The following is a 23825-nucleotide window of genomic DNA, read 5'->3' as shown; positions in this document are numbered from 1 at the left end:
TAGCGATGAGAATAAGGTGTGGCAGGTGCTATGGTGGGCATTTGCACAGCACTTAGCCTGGGGGGAAGGTCAGAGGGGGCTGCTGGGAGGATGCTGTAGGTGACCTGGGTCTTGCAGATGAGTAGGTGTCAGCTAAGCAACACACACAGCAGGAGTGTCCCAAAAGAATGGCCAATAGTTGCAGTTGGAGTTTGGTCCAACTGGTATACCTGAGTGTCAGTTACTCAAGAGTCCAACCTCGAGGGCACAGTGTGCAGAGCTTGGGAACTCGGCCTTCACTCTGAAGCTACAGGGAGTGTGGAAGAGGGCTGCCATACAAGGTACTGCAGACTGGGGGCCTTAGCAGAAGTTTCTTCTCTCATGGTTTTGGAGGCTGGAAGTCAGAGATCAAAGTGTCATCAGGGTTGTGGGTGAGGACCATAAGGAAGATTCTGTTCCCGGCCTCTCCCCCGGCTTCACGCGGTTTGCTGGCAATTCTTCACCTTCCAAAAAAAAAAAAATTCTTCACCTTCCTTGACTTGTAGATTGCATTACCTGGGTCTCTGTCATCCTCACATGGTGTTTTCCCTGGGTGCGTGTCTGTGTCCAAGTATCCTCTTCATGAGAACATGGATCATTGTATTTGGGCCCACCCTAGTCCACTCTGACCTCATCTTAACTTGATCATCTTCAGAGACCCTATCTCACATTCACAGGCCTTGGGGGTCAGGACTCCCAACATCTCTGGGAACACAAGTCAGCCCATCCACGGGTCCGAGCCCGAGCACGGTCCACAGGTGGACAGTCTTTCCCTGGCGAGGCCAATCAGGGAAGGCAGACAGGAACAGAAGGTGAAGGGTTACCCAGGCGGGGTCCAAAAGCTCCTCTTGATACAGCCCCCTCTCCCCCAAAACAGTGCTTCCCCACTCTGGGTGGGCTTTGATTCCTTGAGATACCTTAGAATGTGGGAAGGGCCCCAGAGAACACTCTGCTTAGAAACAATGACTTTAAAGGAAAATATTTTCTTGGATGCTTTCAGATACTGTGAACCAAACCTGCCTCACCTCGCACCCCCCCTCATTTATGACATAACCTCTTGGGGCGTCTGGATCAGTATCTGGCCGGAGATGGTGGCCATTGCATGATAAACACTGTCCCTCCCAGAGCAACACTGTGTGTAGATGAACCTGATTCTCAAAACCCCTCTGGGAAAGAAAGTATTATTATTCTCAAAATTCTTCACTTTATAAGCAAGGGGACTGAAGCTCTTGTTAAGAATTACTCCGTATACCAGGGACTGGTAGACTGTGGAGCAGAGCCCCAACCCCACAGCTTGTAGAGAGAAAACTCAGGACTTAAGCAGACACCAAAAGCCACTTCAAGGGCAAGGGACAGTGGTGACCAGGGGAACCTCTTTTCAGAAAGAGTTTCAGAGATGTGGGAATAGGGCAGCCTTGTGGGTGTCAGGAGGATTAACCACAGGATGAAGACTTATACAAACCATGTGTCCAGGGCCACAAAGTACTTCCTAGGACAGGACCACCGTGGAAGTGGGCATTCCCCACGGTATGGCATGGAATAGAAATAGGAGCCAGGGTGAAATTGAAAACTGCAGATGTAAATGTTAACAAAGGCCACTCAGCACCTTCTGGAAGAGATTCACTTTAGCTGAAGGCCAGGTCTGAATGTGCAGGTGAGGCATGAGACAGCCAAAACCGGGCCTTTGCACCTACACCTGACACCTGCTTTACAGAAGTCATGGACAACGAGAACACCAAGAGATGCGAAGCGTCCTAACCCCTGTTCTCATGGAGCTCGAGGTCTAGTGGGGTCTACAGGCGAACCAGCCCCCATCCTACATGAGGGCACAGGGACCTTGGGAGGATATAGATTCTTAGTAACGAAAACGACAGATGAGAAGTGACTAATGAGGTCACGTAACGTCCCTCTGGGGAGAGAGGATCTCTGGAGATTTTGTTGTTCTGGTTCCACCTGACAGCCAAGGACCTTAAAAAACAATCCTTGTGATCTGCAAAGAGGAAAGGACAAAAACCCAACCACGCTAGGCTACTTGAGAAATGTTCGGGGACAGGGGGATGAGGGTGCGGTTAGTGTGTAGTTGGCTTCTCTCTTCTGCACAACGGGTCTGTTGTCCGTGCACAATGAACGTTAAATAATAATTGAATATTTTTCTTATTAATGGCTGAGGAGTTATCAGCAGGTTAATGAAACGTGCAGATGACACTGGACGGAGAGTTACACAAACGCCTATTAGCAACAGACAATGCAGAGGCACAGAAAAGAAGGAACGTCGCAACCACCCAAAATTGTGTTTGCAAAATGCAAGCGAAAGCACCTGCGAAAAAATGCACACGGAGCGGGGGTGGGCGAGGCAGATGCAGGGCTGGAAGGGAGGGTAGCTTTCCTGGCGCCGTGTGGCCCCCTGCCCGCCGCCTCCTCCACCCAATCCACCTCACGAATGTCTTCTAGGTCACCATAGCTGTGGATTCTGCAGCCCTGCCAACTCCGCTTTCTGCCTTCAGAGTTCTCTGAGCAGCGTGCCCGACGCACCCCGGGAGCTTTCCCTCCTGTTAGGCAGCTCCCTTTGCAGGTTTTGTGGCCTGTCCTTGAAGCCAACACTTAATTCAGATCCCGTGGCTTTCCTACCTGGTCTCGGTCCTCTTTTCCCTTAACTTCCATGTCTACCTTGGAGGAGTCATGCGTGCCTTGCTTGTCTGCAGATCCCAGGTATCTGCCCTTAACTTCCATGTCTACCTTGGAGGAGTCATGTGTGCCTTGCTTGTCTGCAGATCCCAGGTATCTGCATGCATGGCACTCGGGACCATATGGACCCCGTGCACCAGAAGCTCCCCGACAGCCTGTTTGCCTGGTGCAGCATGTGGGCAAGCTCCCTTTGGAGCTCTGAGTCCCGTGGGGCCTCCATCTGCCAAGATCCCTGACATTCCCTGCCCAGGACTGCACAATCTGGCCCCCGAGAGCTCCCGCCGGTCTGGTGTTTATCAAAGAAAAGGCTCCAACGCCAGCTGGAGGTGAGTAGGGAGGCTTTGGGAAGTACGCTACAGCCTGAGTGCTGGCGAAATAGAGGGTTAAAACCACCAAGCTGTGTCTTTGTGTCACACAGAACTGTCTCCCTTGGAGACAATGACACGGTGCATCGTGTTGTATCCATTTACAGTATATTCTAAGCTATCTGATGGCCAACTCGTTTCCTCTTGACCCATCGAGCCCTGTGTCAAGTGTAGCACCTGATGCACAATAAAGACTTAATATTTGCAGAGTGAGTGCTCTGTGGTTGATTCCAGAAGCAGGATTTGAGGGACGCCTGTGGCTTCCCCCTTCAGTGGTTGAGCATCTACCTTCGGCTCAGGTCCGGGTCCCCAGATCCAGGATCAAGTCCTACTTCAGGCTCCCTGCATGGAGCCTGCTTCTCCCTCTGCCTGTGTCTCTGCCTCTCTCTCTGTGTGTCTCATGAATAAATAAATAAAATCTTAAAAAAAAAAAAAAGAAGCAAAATTTAGGAACAGCTTAGTGAGTAAGGACTTTTCTGGTGTGGAGGATCAGAAACTGGATGGCCCTTTGGGCAAGAATGTTGTAGAGGCACCAGGGTGTCAGGGGATCATGAGACCTGGCATCTCATTCCCAGCGCATTCAGCTAATGAACTAATTCAGCTGAGTAGCTGAATGCACTCGAGCATTTTCCCTGATTCTCAAGTTTATTTAACAAATAGTGACAACAGGCCCCCTTCTAACTACTCCACTGGACGGCATAAGCATAATGGATGGGGATGTGACTGTTTGCTCTTTGTGTGTACTTACTAGAGTGGCTTCATCCTTCCTATGAGGATTGGGGTTACCATCTTACAATTCCCAGCAGTCTTAGAATTATCAAATTTCAGTTGCCCTCCGTCAGTCTGAATATATTTTAGGTAGTCCTGCTAGCACTGTGATAATCCCCGGAGGTGGGCAGGTAGGAACTGAAAAGAATCCTAGTACTTTTTCTCATAGAAATCTTCCCAGCAGAGCAAACTTCAAGCAGATATTTGTCAGAGGACACAAGTATCACAAAGCAGAGGGACCAGTGGGTCAGTAGCTGTTTGAGGAGCTTCCTGGAAGAAACATCACTGGGACTGAGGGTTGAGGGAGGTGTAGGTTCAAATGGTGGAGGGGGAGCAGAGGCGTTGCCTGGTGTCGAGCTTCTAACACGTTGGGTGCTTTATACACGTGGCTTAATCCTCACAACACTAAGGAGATAAAAATAATGATCTTGGTGGCGTGACTACTGACAACGTGCCTCGTACAGTGCTAGATATTTAAGGTACAAAGATGAACCAACCTGATACCAAGGGAACACTCTAAGAGCCAAGACTAGTAGGGAATTAGGTCAGAAGTGGAGGAAAGAGAAGAAAAGTAAGAATCAAGACAACGCTGCTCCAGGCAGAGGGGGTAACGCAAGAGCACAAGCTATGGAGGCCAGTTGTGAAACACGAGGGTGTGTACAGGGACAGTACAAAGTCAAAGCTGTCATCACAGTTTTCTTAGCTTTGTCTGAGGGGAAAATTTCAAGCAAAGACACAATGATCCAGTCTAGTGTAAGGAACCCAGATGGATTCAACGTCTGTCTTCAACAATCATCAGAGCATGGCGGCCAACTCTTGTGTTCTCCGTATCTCGTTCACTTTCTCCGGCTTTTCTATTTTGAAGCCAATATCAGGTATCTTTTGATCAATTTGTGAATATTTCCCCAGATGTTCTTAAAAGGTAAGGGCTGTATCCACCAGAACTCTAATACCATTGTCCCATCTAAAAAAAATCAACAATTATTACTTGATATCACAAATTTCTCATCAGTGTTTCAATTTCTTGTATTATTCTACAGCTTTTTATATTAGTTGGCTTATTTATTTATTTATTTATTTATTTATTTATTTATTTATTTATTTAAAATATGGAACACTTCACGAATTTGCGTGTCATCCTTGCCCAGGGGCCATGCGAATCTTCTCTGTATTGTTCCGATTTTAGTATATGTGCTGCCGAAGCGAGCACTATTAGTTGGTTTTAATCAGAACCTAAGAAAGGTGCAAACATTGCAGGTGGACGTCCCTAACCTGAAGTTTTAGTTTGCAGTGTTCCTGGCCATCCCATGATCCATGTCCCCCGCAGCACCCCCGGCCCGACACTGTCGGAGTCGGGCCGCAGTTGGGGCGTCTGTACAGATTTCCCGGTGGAGTTACTGCCCCAAACCTGCAGAGGAAAACAGGGCTTTCGATGGAGATGCTGAGCGGCCATGCAGACAGAGGCCTGGGCCGGGAGGAGGCAGGTCCCTCGGTCGGTGCCAGGAGCCAGAGGTCGGGCAATTTCCATCCATCGCCGTGAGAGCACATGCTGATGGCTGAGAAGCCGAGACTTCCCCACCCGGTGCTTTGTGACCACGGAACTTAACCCCAAATCAAAGCCAAAATCAAAGCCAGTGGAGGTGAGGGAGCAACCCTGAGCCAGATGCCAGGGGCTGGGGGGAGTGGGGAATGCCCTGAATGGATTACTTAATGGAAAGTGTTGAAAAGTTAATTTCCTTGAGCAAAAAGGGGCGCTGGAGGCAGAAAGACACGGTGATACTTTGTGGACATCAGAATCTGTCGAAAGCCTGGCGTAGCTGCTGCAGGTGCCGAGGCTCTGGGGTTGCTGGCCCAGGAAAGCAGCGTGCTTAAATGTTCATTTTGGTCGCATCTGTGTCCTGAAGTGTAACCCACCTTCTCGGAGTTGTGGCTCGTCAGGATAAGGTTGAAAATGGCCTTTCTAGACGGAATCGACCGCTAAGCAGAGGCCCGCTGACCATCTTTCCTTCTCTCCCCACACTTGCCTTGAGATCCTCTCGCACGTTTTTCTCTCCCATTTTTGTCCCTTGCAGGACTTTCTTTAAAACTTTGGTAAGTCTCGGATCTCTTCTAATGTTTTTCTTTTTCTTTTTTTTTTTTTTAATATATTTTTAATTTATTTATGATAGTCACACACAGAGAGAGAGAGAGAGAGAGAGAGAGAGAGAGAGAGAGAGAGAGGCAGAGACACAGGCAGAGGGAGAAGCAGGCTCCATGCACCGGGAGCCTGATGTGGGATTCGATCCCGGGTCTCCAGGATCGCGCCCTGGGCCAAAGGCAGGGGCCAAACCGCTGCGCAATCCAGGGATCCCTCTAATGTTTTTCTAATGATAAGTTTCTGGGCGAGGGGTCGGTAGCTGAGAGGAGGTTGACAAAGACCACACAGCACAGGTCCACGTGCACGAGCGTCCGTGACCACCAGCCATCGTTCTCGAAGCGCACGGCAACCTGCAGGGCTGGGTGCCTCTTTTGTTGCCCTCAGATTCCCAAGGAGTCAGCCAGACGAATACTCGGGTGCCCTCTGTAGTCTTCCCCTCTTGCCAAAACTGCAGCCAGAATAAACCAACAATGAAATGGAAAGGCAAGGCCACTATGTTTTTCTGAAGCTCCAAATTGCTGTTCCAGATTTAGCTCTGATGTTTCCAGCTCCTGCTCCCTAACCACAACCACGTCATCCTTTACTGTCCCAGACCACAAGAGAGAAGGCCCGGGATTTCCCACCCTCTCTTCTCACCTGGAAGTTCTCCTAACCTCCAAGAGACCCACTCATGTCCCATCCTGGGTAAGGCCTCTTCTGTGGATCCAGCACCCCCCCCCACCCCGCCCCACCGTCGGGACCGCCATCTGCAGCCCCTCCTTCCTCCTACACCCAGTACCCTTTGGTCTAGCCACCAGCTTGGCACTTGAGATTAATTGCAATGACAAATTTATGAGTCTGTATCCTTTGTGGAATGTACTTTCCTTGAAAGAACATGAGGCCTACGTCTACTCTTTATTTTCCCTAGTGTCTAGGAGATGGGCAAAATGATCTCTAAAAGGGCAGATGGAAACTGTAGAATCAAAAGCAAATAAAACAATATTTTGGTGACCCGGGCTCTGCTAAGGTGGTGGCTTGAGTAGTCCTACTGTGTTCACCCCCGACAGGGAAGTTCGTCACAGAAATAAACAAGCTGCTAGCGTTCAGACCTGAACTTCATTATCAGGTCCAAATTAATTCCCAATGTTCAGGCAAATGTGGAACGTGGCCCTCTGACAACTCATACCAGGCTTGCTTATGTAAATATTTTTCTGCAAGTTTTATGGGTCTGAGTTGGGGTCTGACTTCCAATGTCAGCAGAGAACCCTGATGGGAGTATAACGTTCCCAGCAGGCTTCAGTTGAATATTTATGAGTAGTCTCTGTAGTCTCTGCCTTCTATTGTTCCTGGAAGACTTCTATTATTTAGACAGTAATTAATCATATTCCAAGGGAAAATGCATGGAGCCAAGCCCCATGGTGAGGTTTCCGATGGCTTTTTCTTCCCAGATGAGCAAAATAATAACAGCAACCAAAAAGTTTCCCAAAGAATTGCTTATCTCCTATGTCAATCTGTGCACAATTCCATGGGGCCCCGTAGAATTCCATTGCCAAGCAGCCAGTCCTGGAAAAACACAGGTCAGGAACGAGTCTCCTGCTGTTAGATTTTGCTGATTGTTGGCACACCCGTTCTTTGGAGTTCACGGTTTAGGCCAGACGCGGAGGCCTAGGATTCCATCTCACACTTGCTTCTGCTAGGGGTAGCAAAGCTCTTCTAATTATCCAACACAGGAATGAGAAAGAGTCCTAGGGTCTCAGAAGTTAACATGTGGGAAGGCCCACTCTGTGCTTTACCTATGTGAATTGACAGGCATTACCTAGCAGACATTGGATGGAGTGTAAGTCATCTATATTAAACGGTAGGCATATCCCCCCAGTTTATTCCCTTACAGATAAAACAAGAGCACATCTGTTTGTTGTTGATGATTAACAAATCATCCCCAAATTCAGCGGCTTAAAAGAATGAGAATTTACCACTGCCTGTGGGTCTCGTGGCCACATGGGCGCTCCTTCCAAAGTCTGGGGAGCTCACTCAGGCCCCCGTCATTAGCTCCGGGTCTGCTGGGTACCTGGTGCTGCGGATCAAGGCTAGGGCCTGTTGTGTGTCTTGTACCTCAACTGGGACAGTTGGGCTGACTCAGCTGTGCTTCATGTGGACTCTCATTTCTGGCCATTTTGACAACCATTGTCCTCAGTCTGGCCTCAGCAGAGGTCTGAGAAGTAACAGGAAGACACATGGTCTCTGGAGGTCTAGGCTTGGACCTATTTCATTTTAACTTTCCTGCATTTTCTGGTGTTTTGGTGGTGGTGTTTCCTTTTTTTTTTTTTTTTTGCCCAAGTCAATATCAAGACTATTTTGGAGTTAAGAAGTTGGGAACTATATTCTTCCCCTTGATGGAAGTTGCTGTAACATCACATTGCAAGGAGGGTGGGCAGAGGGAGGGCATCCAAGTATCACTCTCAGATGTGTTCTTAGTAATGATGGGGAGTACTCGAAGAAAGGCTTTGCATCTCAACAGAGAAAGGTCACAAGGCATTGCATCTGTGGTAGGAAGGACATCGTTGTCCCAAGTTAAAGTAAATTGATCACAGACATCTCTGGAGGAGAGTGAGATAAATAAGGTTTGCTCACCATTGATTCCAGAGAGGATGGTGTTGAGCGAGATGGCACGGAGGACAGCGTGGGTGATCCTGGAGCACAGATTGTGCAAGACAACAGTTAGGGGTGCCAGTTTGTAGTAAATACAAACAGCTATTGCATCTCACGTGCTTGTTAGTTGTCCGTGATTTTGCTTGGCTGTAGCAACAGGAATGGTAAAAGCTAACATTCACCCCGACATGGTGCTTGGTGTTTTAGAAACCCCTCTTCTTATTTTAGGTCCTTGGCAACTCTGTGACTTTGGTGCTCTCATTTCTACCTTGTAATTGAGCATAGAAGACTTAGACATTATAAAGGAAAGGAGGAGAACTGAGTGGGAAAAATTAGAGAAGGAGACAAACCGTGAGAGACTCCTAACTCTGGGAAACAAAGGGCCATGGAAGGGGAGGCGGGTGGGGGTATGGGGTAACTGGGTGACGGGCGATGAGGAGGGCACTTGATGGGATGAGCACTGAGTGTTATACTATATGCCGGCAAATTGAATTTACATTTTAAAAATGTAAAAATAAATAAATAAATAAATAAATAAATAAATAAAAAAGAAATGGGAAGCACTCAGTCTTGAGGTCATGCACCTCATTGTCGGGGGACAGAATTGGTTTCCAGAGGCAGCCCTCTCACTCAGTACACAGGGTCTCCTGTTGATGGTGTGTTACTTCAGGCTCTTAGGGCTACAGGTATCACATCAAGCTATGTTAAGTGCATAAGAAGGAAGGTGGATTTATGACAAGGATACAGGCAGGTGCGCAGGGTGTCCTACTGGGACTCAGAATGTTCTCTCCATCCTCTTGCATTGACGTGTTTCCCTTCTGGAAGACTCACTTTGCTGGGTTCCCACACATCAGTGTCCTGGCAGCAGCTATTTTCATATACTCTCTTCGAAGAGGATTTAAGTTGATGTGGGAATCTGTTAATTCCTAAGGCCAATTCCTAGAGAAGAACTCTGATTGGAAAAAAAATTGATCAAGGACTTTCATCAGGCGAATCGACTGAAGCCAGGGGCCTGTACCAATCGTAAAAATATCTTCTCATATGACCACTGAGACCTGGAGCTGCTAGAGAGGCAGGTCCCTGAAAAGTGGGATGGGGTGAGGGGAATCAGAGATAGAACCGTAGATGTACCTTCTACATGATGTCTAATTTCTGTGCTCCCTGGCAGCTGGGTAGTTTGCCCCGTGTTTTATTTAATTTTTTTTAGAATATTCTCTACACTCAGTATGGAGCTTGAACTCATGACCCTGAGATCAAGAGTCTCATGCTCCCCTGACTGAGTCAGCCAGGTGCCCCTACCCTGCATTTTCAACATGAGGATAAACAGGTATATAAAAAAAAACGCTCAACATCACTCATCATCAGGAAAATACAAATTAAAACCACAGGACATGATGTCACCTTACAGCTGTCTGGATGGCTATTATAAAAAAAAAAAAAAAAAAAAAAAACGCTCACACAAAACCAAACAAAATAAGACAGTAAGTGTTAGCAAGAACATGAGAACTTGGAACCCTCACGCCCTGTTGGGGGGAATGGTAAATGGCATAGGCACTGTGGAAAACACTAAGGAGGTTCCTCAAAGAATTAAAAATAGAACTACCCTATGATCTAGCAATCTCAGTTCTGGATATTTATCCAAAAAGAGTTGAGATCAGGATCTCCCCGAGATATTACCCCTCCATTCAGTGTTACTAGCACTTCATCCCGGTGCCATTCACAAGAGTCAAGATATGGATACAACCGAGTGGCCACCCACAGATGAACAGATTAAGAAAACACGGCATATACACACAGTGGTTCATGCATGGTATCCAGCCTTAAAAATGGCAATCCTGTCCCCAAAAGGGACAACACGAGTGACCTGGAGCACATTTTGAAAGAAGCCAGTCACAGAAAAATATGCGCCACCTGACTTCACTCATCTGAGGGGTGTGTAGTAGGCAAATTCACAGCGTTGAAGAGTGGAATGCTGGCTGCCAGGGGTCAAGGGGAAGGAGAAACGGGGGGTTACTAATTAACAGACATAAAATCTCAGTCCGGCAAGATGCACAAGCTCTAGAGGCCTACGGGCAGCATCGTACTAACAGTCCAGAGAAATGTAACACACGTAGACATTTGTTAAGCAGGCAGATCTCCGGTTAAGGGTTCTTACCATAATTTCTATTTATTTATTTATTTATTTATTTATTTATTTATTTATTTATTTCATTTTATTTATTTAATTTTATTAATTTAATTTAATTTATTTTTATTTTTTTATTTTTTTTTAATTTTTTATTTATTTATTTTTATTTTTTTTTAAAGATTTTATTTATCTATCCATGAGAGACACAGGTGGAGGGAGAAGCAGGCTCCATGCAGGGAGCCCAATGTGGGACTCGATCCCTCGTCTCCAGGATCACACCCCGGGCTGAAGGCGGCGCTAAACCGCTCAGCCACCCAGGCTGCCCTCTTACCATAATTTGTAAAGAAAGATGAGGAAACTAAAACAGGAAAGTTAAAGAATTTGGGTGATGCCAAAGAGAAACTCAGTAGTGAAAATGATGGTGGGGGTCCAATGACTGCCTTTCAGACACCAGGGCAGGGAAGGAGAATCAGGAGGGGGTTGAGCTTTGGATCCTTCCAGCCTGGAGGATGGCGTTAGCATCGGGAACAAGCAACAGGAGGATAAGGAATAAGGGAGACAGTGATGACTGCGAGTGTGGTATGCCCGTGGAGGTCGAGACCCTCAGACTAGAGTGAGGGCCTTCCAGGATGGCAGCCTGGGCTGGAGGTGAGCCTGTGCCTCGCTGGGCGGCACACCGAGAGGTGCCGTCAGTGGGAAAGTTTAGCTGCCAGTTCCCGGGGGTGCCATCTAGGAGGGGTGACACCGTGGCTGACTCCTGCTGCTGCAAGTGAAGGTGGGCACAGGGGTGCGACGGGCTTGCAGAGACCTGAGCAGCACTGGCGAGGACACCGGGGTCACCGCGGACAGGCCAGTGGAGGCTACCCGGCGTTTCCCACGCTGCAGCCACCGACCCGGACGCTCTGCACATGGTAAGGCCTCATCCCAGCTGCGCCCCTGAGAGGCGGTTGTCTTTCCATGTCACAGCCGAGGGAGCTGGGAGTCCAGGGCCGCATGGGTCAGCGCGGGTCAGCAGTTGGCCTCCGTCGTCCCGGCAGCCCGGGATCCCTTGCCCGCTGCACAGGCCGCCCACAGCAGGTGGCAGGAGCTGTCACACTGAGAGCAATAAATTAGTCCTACTTCGGATCATGCTTGCGCAACCAGAGTGATATCTGGTAGGAATTTTTCTACCGGGCTTTCTTTTCCCCCTAACGTGCTTCCAGCGACGCCTTGTGCCCTCCTGAGCATCTTCTCTCCCTTCATCTCTCAAACACCCTCTCCCCTCCGTTTCTGTCTTTCCTTCCCTCCATCACTTACTACCTTCTCTCCTCCTATATGCCCGGGTCTCTCGCTTTCTCTGTCCCTTCTCTCTGACTCTTTCGCCTTTATTCTGGTGGCTTCCAGTAGGCTGTCGCTGTCGGGATCTCCAGCCACTGCACATAACCACCACCTCGTCACCAGGGCCGCTGCGTCCCCTCTTCCCAACTTTTGGAGGGAGGAGCACAGGGGATGTGCGTCCAGGTGGGTGAGACTCACACCCCAGCTTGTCCCCAGGAGGCGCCTGTAGAGAGCGCTTGATCCACACCGTGGTGAAGACGCAGTTCTAACTGGTCTGATAGAAGTTTCCTAACGTCCTGGAGATTAACTCCCTGAAAGATGTTACAATCTGTGCCTTTAATGACAAGAAACAGCTTAGGTTTCAGGATGTTGTCAACGCTCCCTGTGCCTGTAATCCAGAGTTTGAGCTGCCCTTCCCACGTGCGTAAAAGTGCTAAGATAATGACACAGTTGGGTCTCAAGTGTGGTGTATGCAGGAGAAAGTCTGCAGGGCTTTCCAAGTGGCAGGGCTGTTTCGGTGTTGCCGGGACTAGATTTGGGGATTCTAGGAGACTTCTGGAAAGCTGGAGCTCTAAAGACCACCGCAGAGACAACTAACAGGGAGCTTTTTTTTTTTTCTTGGATTGGGGTATATTTGACATATATAACATGAGGTATCGCCGACATACAACATTTCAGGTGTGCAATATGATGTTTCTGCATTTGTGCTTATTGGAGAATGATCACCACAGTCTGAAAAGGGAGCTTTTTGAATGAAAGACCCCATGAGGGTGAAAGCAGAGCCTTCTCTGCAGAGTTAGCCTCCTACTACTGTGTGAACCTGCGTGAACTGAATTATGTCCCCGAAAATGAGATGTGGAAGGTCCTCACCCGCGCTACCTGTGAATGTGACCTTATTTAGAAATAGGGCCGTGGCAGATGGGATCAGATTAAGCTGGGGTCATTCTGCATGAAGGTGGGCCCTGACCCAGTATGACTGGTGACTTTATAAAGTGAGGAAAATTTTGGATACACACACACGTGCGCACACACACACAGAACATAGATGACAGCAGAGGCGGGGGCTGCAGTCATGCTGTCACAAGCCGGGGAGCACCGCGGGTTGCCAGCAACCCCAGATGCCGGCAGAGGCCAGCAAGGGTTCTGTCCAGATTCTCAGAGGCAGCTGTCCTGCTGGACGCCGTGCCCCGCTCCAGCTGCAGACACGTGGAGGTGTCCTTGAGGAACACCAAGCTCCGGCCACACGGGCTCTCAGCTGGCTGTTCCTTTTGCCAGGGATGACTCCCCTGTCTTCCTCCCCCCGGGGAGGTCTGCTCAGCCTTCAAGACCAGCTCCCAGCAGCTCCCCTGGGAGGCCTTTCTCAGCCTCCCCGTCTGCCAAGTCTGCTGAGCACTCTCACTGCTGAGAAATCATGCCGTGTTCACACCAGATTGCAAATACGTCTGTCACTATTTGGAAATCGATGATGAGCTCTGGAGGGCAGGGCTAACCTCATGTTCCTGTTCATACAAAGGCGGGCAGGAGGTCAGACCACCGCCCTCGATGTCTGAATCATGGTCACATTTATCATACGTTCGTGCGTATGCGATCATTTTCTGGAAGAGGCAGGAGGCATGTCCTCAGGAGTGGGTGACTTTTTAAAATTAGCTTGAAGGCACCCTCAGGGATGAAGCATGTGTGTGCGGCCTGGTGCTCCTCCTCCCCTGGGCTGAGCACAGCCCCCCAGGGCCTGGCACACTGCACGTGGTAGAGACCTGCTGTTGTACGTGTGGCTGGGAACGGTGTATTTAATGAGCTGTATTTGCTAAGCGCCCACGCCGGGCCAGACACTGTTCTAAGCACTCCTTGTGCCTGAACGCATGCAACCCTTAGCCCGCCTCATGAGGAAGACACTCCTTCCCCGGATGAGAAAACAGAGACGTACAATTGGCCCTCACAGGGTTACACCACAGTCAGTCTGGAAGCTTCCTTCAGCTGCTCAAACCCAGGCTGTGCTGGGCGTGAGGGCGTGCGGGAAGGCCCCCTTCCAAAGTCAGCTCTTCTGATTCTGTTCCCTGCCCTCAGGCCCTTGAGCCTCACGGAGAGCTCCTGTCCACCCCTCCTGCCGCAGAGCTGACCCTCCCGTGGGTTCAGGAGGCCGGAGCCCCAGCCCACCCCGGAGGAAGGTGCAGGTTCCTGTGTGCGGGAGCAGCTCGTCACGTCCCTCCAAGAGCCCCAGCCACCAGCTTCCTGGAGAGGCTCACATGCCGCTGGAGTCCGGAGCTTGCAGCAGCATCAACGAAAGCCAGTGGGTTCTGCGTCCTGCTCGGGGGCCTCCCTCACCCCACTCACCCCCGCAGCCTTGCCAGGACTCTGTCTGTGCCAGGCCTACCTGGGTCCCCATCATAATCCCCCACCCCACACCCCAGCAAAGGTACGTGAGGCGGCCACGGCCCACATCACATGTCATCTTAATGCGCAATCACAGGAGCTGAGTTACAGTTGACTAGTTGACATGTCACTTTTGGAGACATCTAGAGAAATAGAAATCAGACCTCACAGCTTTCAACAAATGTTTGTAGCCGGTGATTTGTTGTTGGTGGTGGTGGTGGTAAATATTTTCCTGGGCTCTTCAAAAGCTCCATGCTTTTTTTTTTTTTTTTAAATTAATTTTTATTGGTGTTCAATTTACCAACATACAGAAAAACACCCAGTGCTCGTCCCGTCAAGTGTCCACCTCAGTGCCCGTCACCCATTCCCCTCCAACACCCGCCCTCCTCCCCTTCCACCACCCTTAGTTCATTTCCCCGAGTTAGGAGTCTTTATGTTCTGTCTCCCTTCCTGATATTTCCCAACATTTCTTTTCCCTTCCTTTATATTCCCTTTCACTATTATTTATATTCCCCAAATGAATGAGAACATACACTGTTTGTCCTTCTCCGATTGACTTATTTCACTCAGCATAATACCCTCCAGTTCCATCCACGTAGAAGCAAATGGTGGGTATTTGTCATTTCTAATTGCTGAGCTCCATGCTTTTGAGTTTAAGAATTAAATGTGTTTGAGGAGCCTGGGTGGCTCAGGCAGTTTAAGTGTCTGTCTTGATCTCAGGGCCCTGGGATCAAGCCCCATGCTCAGCGGGGCATCTGCTTCTCCCTCTCCCTCCCCTCACCCCCTATGCTCTCTGTCTCTCTCTCAAATAAATAAAATATTTTTTTTAAATCTTTTTTTTTAAAGATTTTATTTATTTACTCAGAGAGAGAGAGAGAGACAGAGAGAGACAGAGAGAGAGAGGCAGAGACACAGGCAGAGGGAGAAGCAGGCTCCGTGCAGGGAGCCCGACACAGGACTTGATTCCAGGTCTCCAGGATCATGCCCTGGAATGAAGGCGGCGCTAAACCACTGAGCCATCCAGGCTGCCCTCAAATAAATAAAATCTTAAAAAAAAAAAAAAAAAGAATTAAACTTCTTGAAACTCACTCAGGGTCACTGCTGGGCTGCGGGTCCTAAGCCCCATGGCCAGTAACTGCTGCGTCTTTTTCACTTCGGAGACCTCAGAGCCAAGCACTGTGCCTGGAATGAATAAGCAGTTCTCTCTGGAGGGGAGGAAGGTGATGCTGTCTCTTTAGAATTTCTTGGAATGAATGTGACCGAGTGAACACAGAATGACAGGGAGGACGGAGTTCATTCTCGTTAGCTATTTCCTATGATACAGCTTTTTTTTTTTTTTTTAATTTTTAAGGTTAAGTATTGTTAAGTATTGTTGTTTTGTAAGACTTTTATTTCTGTCACCTGTACGTGCAGGTGATCCAGGTACAGTGGTCGCTGGCAAACCTTCTCAGAGCACCCACCGTGTTCTGTTTGTGGGTCCCGTGGAGCAGCCCTTTGGGCAGGACCCATAGGATAGCTTATCTCTGCTCCATGACATCTGTGGTCCCAACTGGGAAGAGTCAAAGGTTTGGGAGTGATGGCTGTTGGAAGAGGCTGTTGGAGGAGGCTGCCCAGGACCTGAGCGAGCCCTCGGCTCCAACATCTGCACTGTGGGCTCTGCTTGGGCCGGTGTGGGCCTCCTCCCAGCCTGGCTGCTGAGCTCCAAGCAAACAAAGCTGAAGTCATGTTTGCAGTGCAGCCTCAGAAGTCACCTGGCAATGCCTCTGCTATCAGCTACTGGCCGAGCCGGTCGATGTCCTTCGACAGATGATGGATAAAGAAGCTGTGGTCTATATACACAATGGAATATGACTCAGCCATCAGAAGAGACGAATGCCCTCCATTTGCTTCGATGTGTATGGAACTGGAGGGTATGGTGCTGAGTGAAGTAAGTCAATCAGAGAAGGACAATCATCATATGGTTTCACTCATATGGGGACTATAAGAAATAGTGAAAGGATTATATGGGAAAAGAGGGGAACTGAGTGGGAAAAATTAGAGAGGGAGACAAACCATGAGAGACCCCTAACTCTGGGAAACACAAAGGGTTGCAGAAGGGGAGATGGGTGGGGGAATGGGGTGACTGGGTGACGGGTAATGAGGAGGGCACCTAATGGGATGAACACTGGGTGTTATACTAGATGTTGGAAAGTTGAATTTAAATTTTAAAAAATGTAAAAAAGTAAATGAAATTCTTTTTATGTGCAAAACAAACAACAACAACAACAACAACAAACAAAGGCTGTCCGGGTTCAAGTGAAGGGGACATGGGACAGGGCATATTACTGAGGCTTCTTGGAAAAGTCCAGGCTGTTAGGGCAGGTCCACAGCCTGAAATATGTTTCCTCCTGTGCTTCATGGGCAAAACCGTTGGACAACTCACCGTCTGATTTTGTCTGTGGTGTGAATAAGCCACTATTGCCGTGCCGGCTGTTCTGATGGATGGGCAAGTGATTTCCGAGTGTTCTGGATTCTGTAGGTGATGTCATGGGGAGCGCCGTGTCCTTGCATACACACGAGGAGTGGGCTCCGAAACCCAGCCTTCCCCGGGTCTGCTGAGGGTGGACGGCCGCCGGGGCTGAGGGCTCCTGAGTGGGCCAAGGTGGGCTAGTGCATGTGAACCCTCTCTTAACCCAACTGCTTATCATTCTGTATTCAAAGTGACATTGTGATTGATGGCTCACTGTACCCGAAATCCTTTGTACGTATAGCTCCCCGCACACTGCTGTGTTTTAGATGACCCTGCACAGCCCGGCAGTCCTTGCTAGCTCATTACTTCTCAGGAGCCTCCTGGGAGGAAATAAATGGTCCAGAGGACACTGAAAGCATGCGGAAGGCCCCAGCGCACCTTGCCTATCTATAAGGATGTTCTTTTGACCAGGCAGTGGGGATGAAAGTAAGCACACCCCCCTTTTTTTCTTTTAAGATTTTATTTATTTTGCTCATGAGAGATAGAGGCAGAGACATAGAGGAAGGAGAAGCAGGCTCCATGCAAGGAGCCCAAAGGGGGACTCGACTCCAGGACTCCAGGATCACACCCTGAGCTGACGGCAGACACTCAACCCCCGAGCCACCTAGGCACCCCGAAAGTTAACCCCTTGAAGCCCCATTAACACAGGTGTATTTGATACCCCTGAATGCAACTGGGGAAGATGTGAAGTAACACAGCGTCCGCCGTCACCCGCTGGTCAAAGTGCAGCTTCTGACCCAGGATGCCTTGCTGGGTGCAGCCAACCCCCTACCCGAGCTGGCGGGGTGCTGTTCCCAGGTGTCTGCAGCACCACCTACCCCAGGGCTCACCTGTATGGAGTGACTGCAGATTAGCAAGGCTTCCTTGGCCCTGAGGAGGCCCATCCTGAGGGGATCCCTGTAGACAGAGGTGGCCTGCAATGGGAGTGGTATTTATACACCGCGTGGGCTCTGAGGAAGCCCGTTCCTCCCCAGCAGGCGGGATTCTTGCGAAGGTTGATGCCTTCCTCTTCTGAAACGTGTACTGAGCACTTAGTGTGGGCCAGGCCCTGTGCCGGGGTGTATGTGTAGATCTTGGGGGCGGTTTCTCAGCGGGGAATCAAGTCTACGACAACATAGAGACGGGTTGTGAGCCAACCTTGGTAATCGCTGGGGACCGACTGTGATGGGGCCACATGCAGACGGTTTCACCTGCTGCAATACAATAGCCCTCGTGCAGAAAGCTCAGTGGCAGCGGGGAGATCGGGGCAGGGTTGGGGGTGTCCCAGAGAAGGAAGCGTTTAGATTGGGTCTTGAAAGATGTTTCCCAGACGGAAAAAAGAGGAGGGATAATTGAAGGAGGGTCCTTTAATTTTCCGAGGTCCTGTGTATGGTGGGACATGATCCAGGAAGCGAGGTGGCACCTACGGGGCGCTCCCTTCAGCTCCTCAGGGGGAGGGAGGTGCGGGTTGGACGGGGAGAGGTCACGGGGTAGGGTCCCCACTCCTCCACGTGGAACCTGTTCCTCACCAGAGCAGGTTGTTCTTTTCCTAAAACCCTGCGCCCGAGAGGGCATCTGCTGGAGACCTCTGGGCTGGGGCAGCTTGGAGGCGGCAGCGGGCCTGCGGGCTCCGCGACACCCCGACCTTCCCTAGGCCAGGCCTGGAGCAGGTTTTCCGCCGGCCATGCACCCTGGAGAAGCCCCTTCTGTGTCCAAGGCCATGGACAGGGCGGCTTGAGCAGCATCCGGGAGGCCGTTGTTGCCGTCGTCCTGCAGTGTGACTCAGCGGAGGGGAGCTGCCTTATGGGTGCCACCGCTCGGCTGGCCGCGGGGGCCTCGGCGATGCCACCCGCCAGGAAGGGGCACAGCTGGCAGGGGGCCGTGCCCCTCCTGGCTCTCCCCCTTGCAGCCCTGCCTCCCTGCTGCCAAGCCTTGCGCCTGCTGGGACGGTGGTTGTCACCCACACCAGGAGGGAGCTGCCGTCGGGCCGTCGAGGGCACGCATATGGTGCGGTGCCGCTTTCCCTTCAAATGTCTCATCACGTCTTCGATACTGGGTGCTCGGCCTTCACAGTGGAGAAACCGAGCTGGAAGCGATAAGCACAATCGTAGCAGGTAACATCCTTAGAAAGCGGCATCCAGATGATCCCAAGGCCTCACCTCTCAGGGCTTGACCCTCGAGACGTTGGTCAGGCCGCCTGGTGCCAGGCCTGTGGGCAGACCTCCCTGCCCTCCCTCCCCGGACGCTGGCAGCGCCCACCCCCTTGATGCCCCTGGTTTCTGGGGAGCCCTGAGGGGCACGGAGTGGGCACGCTCCTCACTTCACTCCTCTGGCCACGGCCGGACCTCTGCTCACTCGTCTTCACACTTGACAACAAAACTCTGCTTTCCTGGTTTGAACTCTTTTTCAGAAGAGCAGTGACGCTGGACCCAGGACGTCCCCCGTCTATGGTTAGGGAACCAGGCCAGGCTGTTCCCTCTGGGCCCTGGAACCCCTCACGACGTTGGCCAATCTGCCAGGCTGCCATCCTTCCTGCCTGAGCTCTGGGTTTCCAAAGGCCGATTCAGATGATGACGGGCTGAGGTGATCCCCTCATGACCAACGCAGGTCACCGGGCTGCTGTCTCGCAGCTGGGACCCGGCCGGCGCCCTCCCCGCTAACCAGCCTGCTTCCATCCGATAGAAACACTTGTCCTTGTATCCAGCTGAAGGGAGGCCAGAAGACAAAGTTCTGTGACCCAGCAATGCTTGGACATCCCAGTTGGCTTTGTCCATTGGTGTCATTCAGACCACCAGTGAAGCCAATGATTGAAGCCAAGAAGATTGAGGTGTTTTATCCAGGACTCATTTCATCCCTATCAAAGCCAACTATCCCAGAGCATCCCTCTGGAACTACTGTCTCTTAAAATTATTAAGATTTAATTTTTTTTGGAGTCAGTTTAGGTTCCTGGTGAAACTGAGAGGAAGGTACAGATTTCCTTATACTCCCTGTCCCCCACCACACAGACATTCCCCGCCGGAGTGGGACGTTTGATACGACCGATGAGCCCACACCAACATACCGTAATCACCCAAAGCCCGTAATTTACAGTGGGGTTCACTGCTGCTGTTGCACCTTTGGTGGGTTTGGGGAAATGTGTAATGACACGTATCCGTCCTTAGAAAATCACACAGGGTAACCTCAGTGCCCTGAAAATCCCCTGGGCTCTGCGTCTTCATCCATCCCCCGCCCCCCAACCCCGGGTGACCACTGATCTTTGCACCGTCTCCGTAGATTTGCCTTTTCCAGAATGTCATGTAGTTGGAATCATACATATGAAGTCAGGTCAGATTGGCTTCTCTCGCTTAATAACATGCCCCGAGCTTTCCTCCGTGTCTTGTCAGGACTCCATAGCGCATTTCTTTCTAGCGCTGAGTAGCGTTCCATGGCCTGGACGTGCTCCGGGTAATCCATGACCTCCTGAAGGACATCTTGTTTGCGTCTAAGATTTGGCAATTCCGCATGAAGCCGCCACACACACGCGTGTGCGGACGTGTTTCCAACGCCTGTGGCTAAATCCCAAGGAGTGCAATGGCTGGACCCTCCAGCAAGAGTCTATCTGGTGTCGCAAGAAACCGCCAGACTGTCTTCCAAAGTGACTGCACCTCCTCGGGCTCCTCACCTGCGATGAGCGGGAATTCCTGCTTCCCCACATCCTCACCAGCGCTGGGTGCGTCAGTGTTCTGGGCGTTGGCCATTCTAATGGTTTCGTAGTCGTAGCTCGTTATTGTTTTCATTCGCATTTCCTTGTGTCCTATGACGTGGAAACTTTTCTCACTACGGTCTTTTCTTTACTGCCATGTATAATCCAGAAAGGCCATGAAACTTTGTCTAAGGATAGAGTAATATGAATGATTAAGGCCACCCTCAAACACGTGTTGCCTTTCCCCTTCCTCCCTTAGATAGAACATCAGCGGGGCCGACTCCGCTGTCGGTCACCGGACGGCAGGGAAGGTGTGTGGCCCGGCACCAGCGAGTAGCCGTGGTTAGGGTCGGCAGGTCTACACCACCAGCAGCCTGGAGCCCCTTGGAACAGGGGCGGTCTTCCCCGGCACTGGTTGTGTTTGCCTTGGCTTGGCCCCTAATAAGAGGCTAGGCTCTGAGTAACCACTAAACCTTTTTTTTTTTTTTTTTTAAAGTATGAATAGGGGATCCCTGGGTGGCGCAGCGGTTTGGCGCCTGCCTTTGGCCCAGGGCGCTATCCTGGAGACCCGGGATCGAATCCCACGTCGGGCTCCCGGTGCATGGAGCCTGCTTCTCTCTCTGCCTCTCTCTCTCTCTCTCTCTCTCTGTGACTATCATAAATAAAAAAAAAAAAATAAAAAATAAAGTATGAATAGATGAATCTTGGGATCCCTGGCAATTTACAGTCACCTGACACAGTGGTACTTAACCTGGAATGCACATTGGAATTACCTGGGCCCTTTTCTATTTATTTTTAATTTTTAATTTTTTAATTTTTAATTTTTTTTATTTTTTGGGGGGGCCCTTTTCTAAAAGTGGAGCCAGACCTAATGGTTTCTAATTTCTAGAGCTGGAGCCTGGGAGATAAAAGCTGGTACAAGCTCCCCCTGGTGATCTTGATAAGCAAATGCATCTAAAAAAAAAAAACCAACAAAAACCAAAAAACAAAAACAAAAAAACTCCAACAACAAGAAACTAAACTAGAGCATCCACTTTCATTTATTAAAAAAAAAAAAAATCTAAAATTTCCCAAGTGTGTAAGTATCTGGCATTTAAATATATCCGGGGAAATAAGTTTTGCATTTCATGGTTTGGAGGTAAAAGCCTATTCTTAGAAAAATCACTGAATTCTCAATGATTTCTGCCCATTACCTCTTTCCTATGCTGGCTTAGCTCGTCTTGTGGATCTTAAATACATCGCAGCCGTGGCGGGGACCAGGTGTTGGGGGCGTGATGTTCGCTCGTCTTCCAACGCTGCTGCCCTGAGGGGTGATCCTCACCCTGCACCCAGTCACCTTTGTCTTCCTCCCCTGACCTCCGTGGTTGTGTCTGTTCTCCACATGCCCAGTCCAAGCCACGTCTAGGAAGAGCACTTTCCAAGACATCCATGGTGATGGGGATGCTGGCTACTTTGGCTCACGCCTCTTCCCTGAGAGGCAGGCCTCCCTGATGCTGCAGGAACACAGATGATAATGATGATGATGATGATGATGATGATGATGATGATGATGATGAATTATCCTCAGTACGTTCCTGCAGAAACCACGGTCAGAGATGTATGATGGGTCCTCCCCGACCTACCCTGAGGGATAGCAGGACGGCCCTAGGCTTCGGAACCAGACAGACTGGGGTTTGTGTGGCCACGTGTGCTATACTGGAAACGTTGCTCTGCGTGCCTGGGCCCAATTTTCTATAACTGGTGATTCTACATTGTGGGTCATCGTTGGTACGGAAGGAAACGGATGCAAACTTCCCGGTGCCTAGAAAGCTACGAGTCGATGTTACTGGCAACGCGGAAGGAGTGGATCTCCGCGCGGGAGGAGGAGAGCCCGGGCATCACCGCTGCTACAGCCTCTGTGTTCGGCCCTTCACGCCCAGGGTTTCCATTTGTCAATTTTAAACAACTCAGCTTAGGGAACCTTGGGTGGTCGGAAAGCAAAAGACTTTGAAGATCATCAACTTCATCTCCTTGCTTTGCCAGTGAGCCTTGGAAGTCGTGGAGGGAGAAAGTGACTCACCCAAAGTCACATCTCCCTCTGGTTCCTTCTTGACTCGGTTCCTTTCAATGTAACTTAGACTGAAGTGCGAGCCCGAGCCCTGTGGCATTTCTTCGTAACCTGGTTAGGGGGCTGCAGGCTGATGAGAAGCTGTAGCTGGAAGACCAAGTTTCTATTTTAAGGAAATGAAAGCAGTGATCCGGGGCATGGGGTTAACGGGCCTGTTTAATCACCAGCCTCTCAGGATCTGAGATGCTTGGGGCTGAATCAGGGATGACGGTGGCACAGGGTGTTCACAGCCTGGGGAGGCGATGGCCTCCAGCCTCCGGTGAAGGCAGGCCCCGGACGGCCTGGGTGCCGGGGCTGCAGGTGCAGGGAGCTCCAGTGGAGGGCGCCTGGAGCCTGGAGGGATGCCTGCCACCTGAGCACCTGGCATTTGAGGAGGGGAACTGCGTCAGAAAGAACCACAGTAGGAGACACAGGGCCTAGGACATGTGCAGGGAAACTGAGACTGTTTGGTTTGATGGAAACATCGTGTGCTCGCACGGAGACATTGGGAGGTAGGATAGGGAAGGAGGCTGGAGGGGAGGATGGGGAAGGAGGCTGGTGGGGAGGCTGGGGAGGAGGCCGGAGGGGAGGGGGGAAAGGAAGCTGGAAAAATTGCTCAGTCATAGCACCTACAGTTTGACCTTTGGCCTGTGGACCATCATTTCCCAAATCAGGTACTATTTACTGGGTGCTCTGCAAATGTCACCTTGCACTCCACCCCATAAAAGGAAGGCAGGAGGGAGGGCAAAGCTGTTGTCGATTCCTATATTTGGAGAATCATGGGCCAATGAATTAGAGGTGCGTCTTTTACGCGTGACTGGTCAGCCCTCTACTCTGCTTACAGGCTTTGAGAATCTCCACGGGCAACGCTAAGTAAGAGGCATGTCCTGTTACCGTGTTGTGGGGATGGCTGCTGCCACCACAGTCCCGTGGACGTCGTGGCCCATTTCAGGGTTCCGGGTAAAAGGAAAGCTGCCTTCAACCCTGTTTCAGAACATCAACTGCGCAGTGACCTAGGTTTGCATCAGTGTCTGATCGGAGACTCTCACAGTCACTGTCCCCAGGGTAGCAATATCCAAAGGGCCAGTGTCCTCACTCCTCGTCCTGGGGCCAGACTGAAGGGCTCCCTCAGGGTGGCAACTGGCCACTCCAG

General features: G+C 50.4%; 1 non-coding gene across 1 annotated transcript; it reads right to left on the bottom strand.

Annotated features, from left to right (window-relative positions):
• Window positions 1–4939: 4939 nt before the first annotated feature.
• LOC121492224 lies at window positions 4940–5046 on the bottom strand. Its single transcript, XR_005988136.1, has one exon. It is a non-coding gene; the product is annotated as a U6 spliceosomal RNA (small nuclear RNA).
• Between the last annotated feature and the right edge of the window lie 18779 nt (window positions 5047–23825).

The sequence above is a fragment of the Vulpes lagopus genome, chromosome 5 (assembly GCF_018345385.1).
Source record: "Vulpes lagopus strain Blue_001 chromosome 5, ASM1834538v1, whole genome shotgun sequence".
Classification (NCBI taxonomy): domain Eukaryota; kingdom Metazoa; phylum Chordata; class Mammalia; order Carnivora; family Canidae; genus Vulpes; species Vulpes lagopus.
The sequence above is the reverse complement of the archived record's forward strand: the minus strand, read 5'-3'. Positions and strand labels throughout refer to the sequence as shown.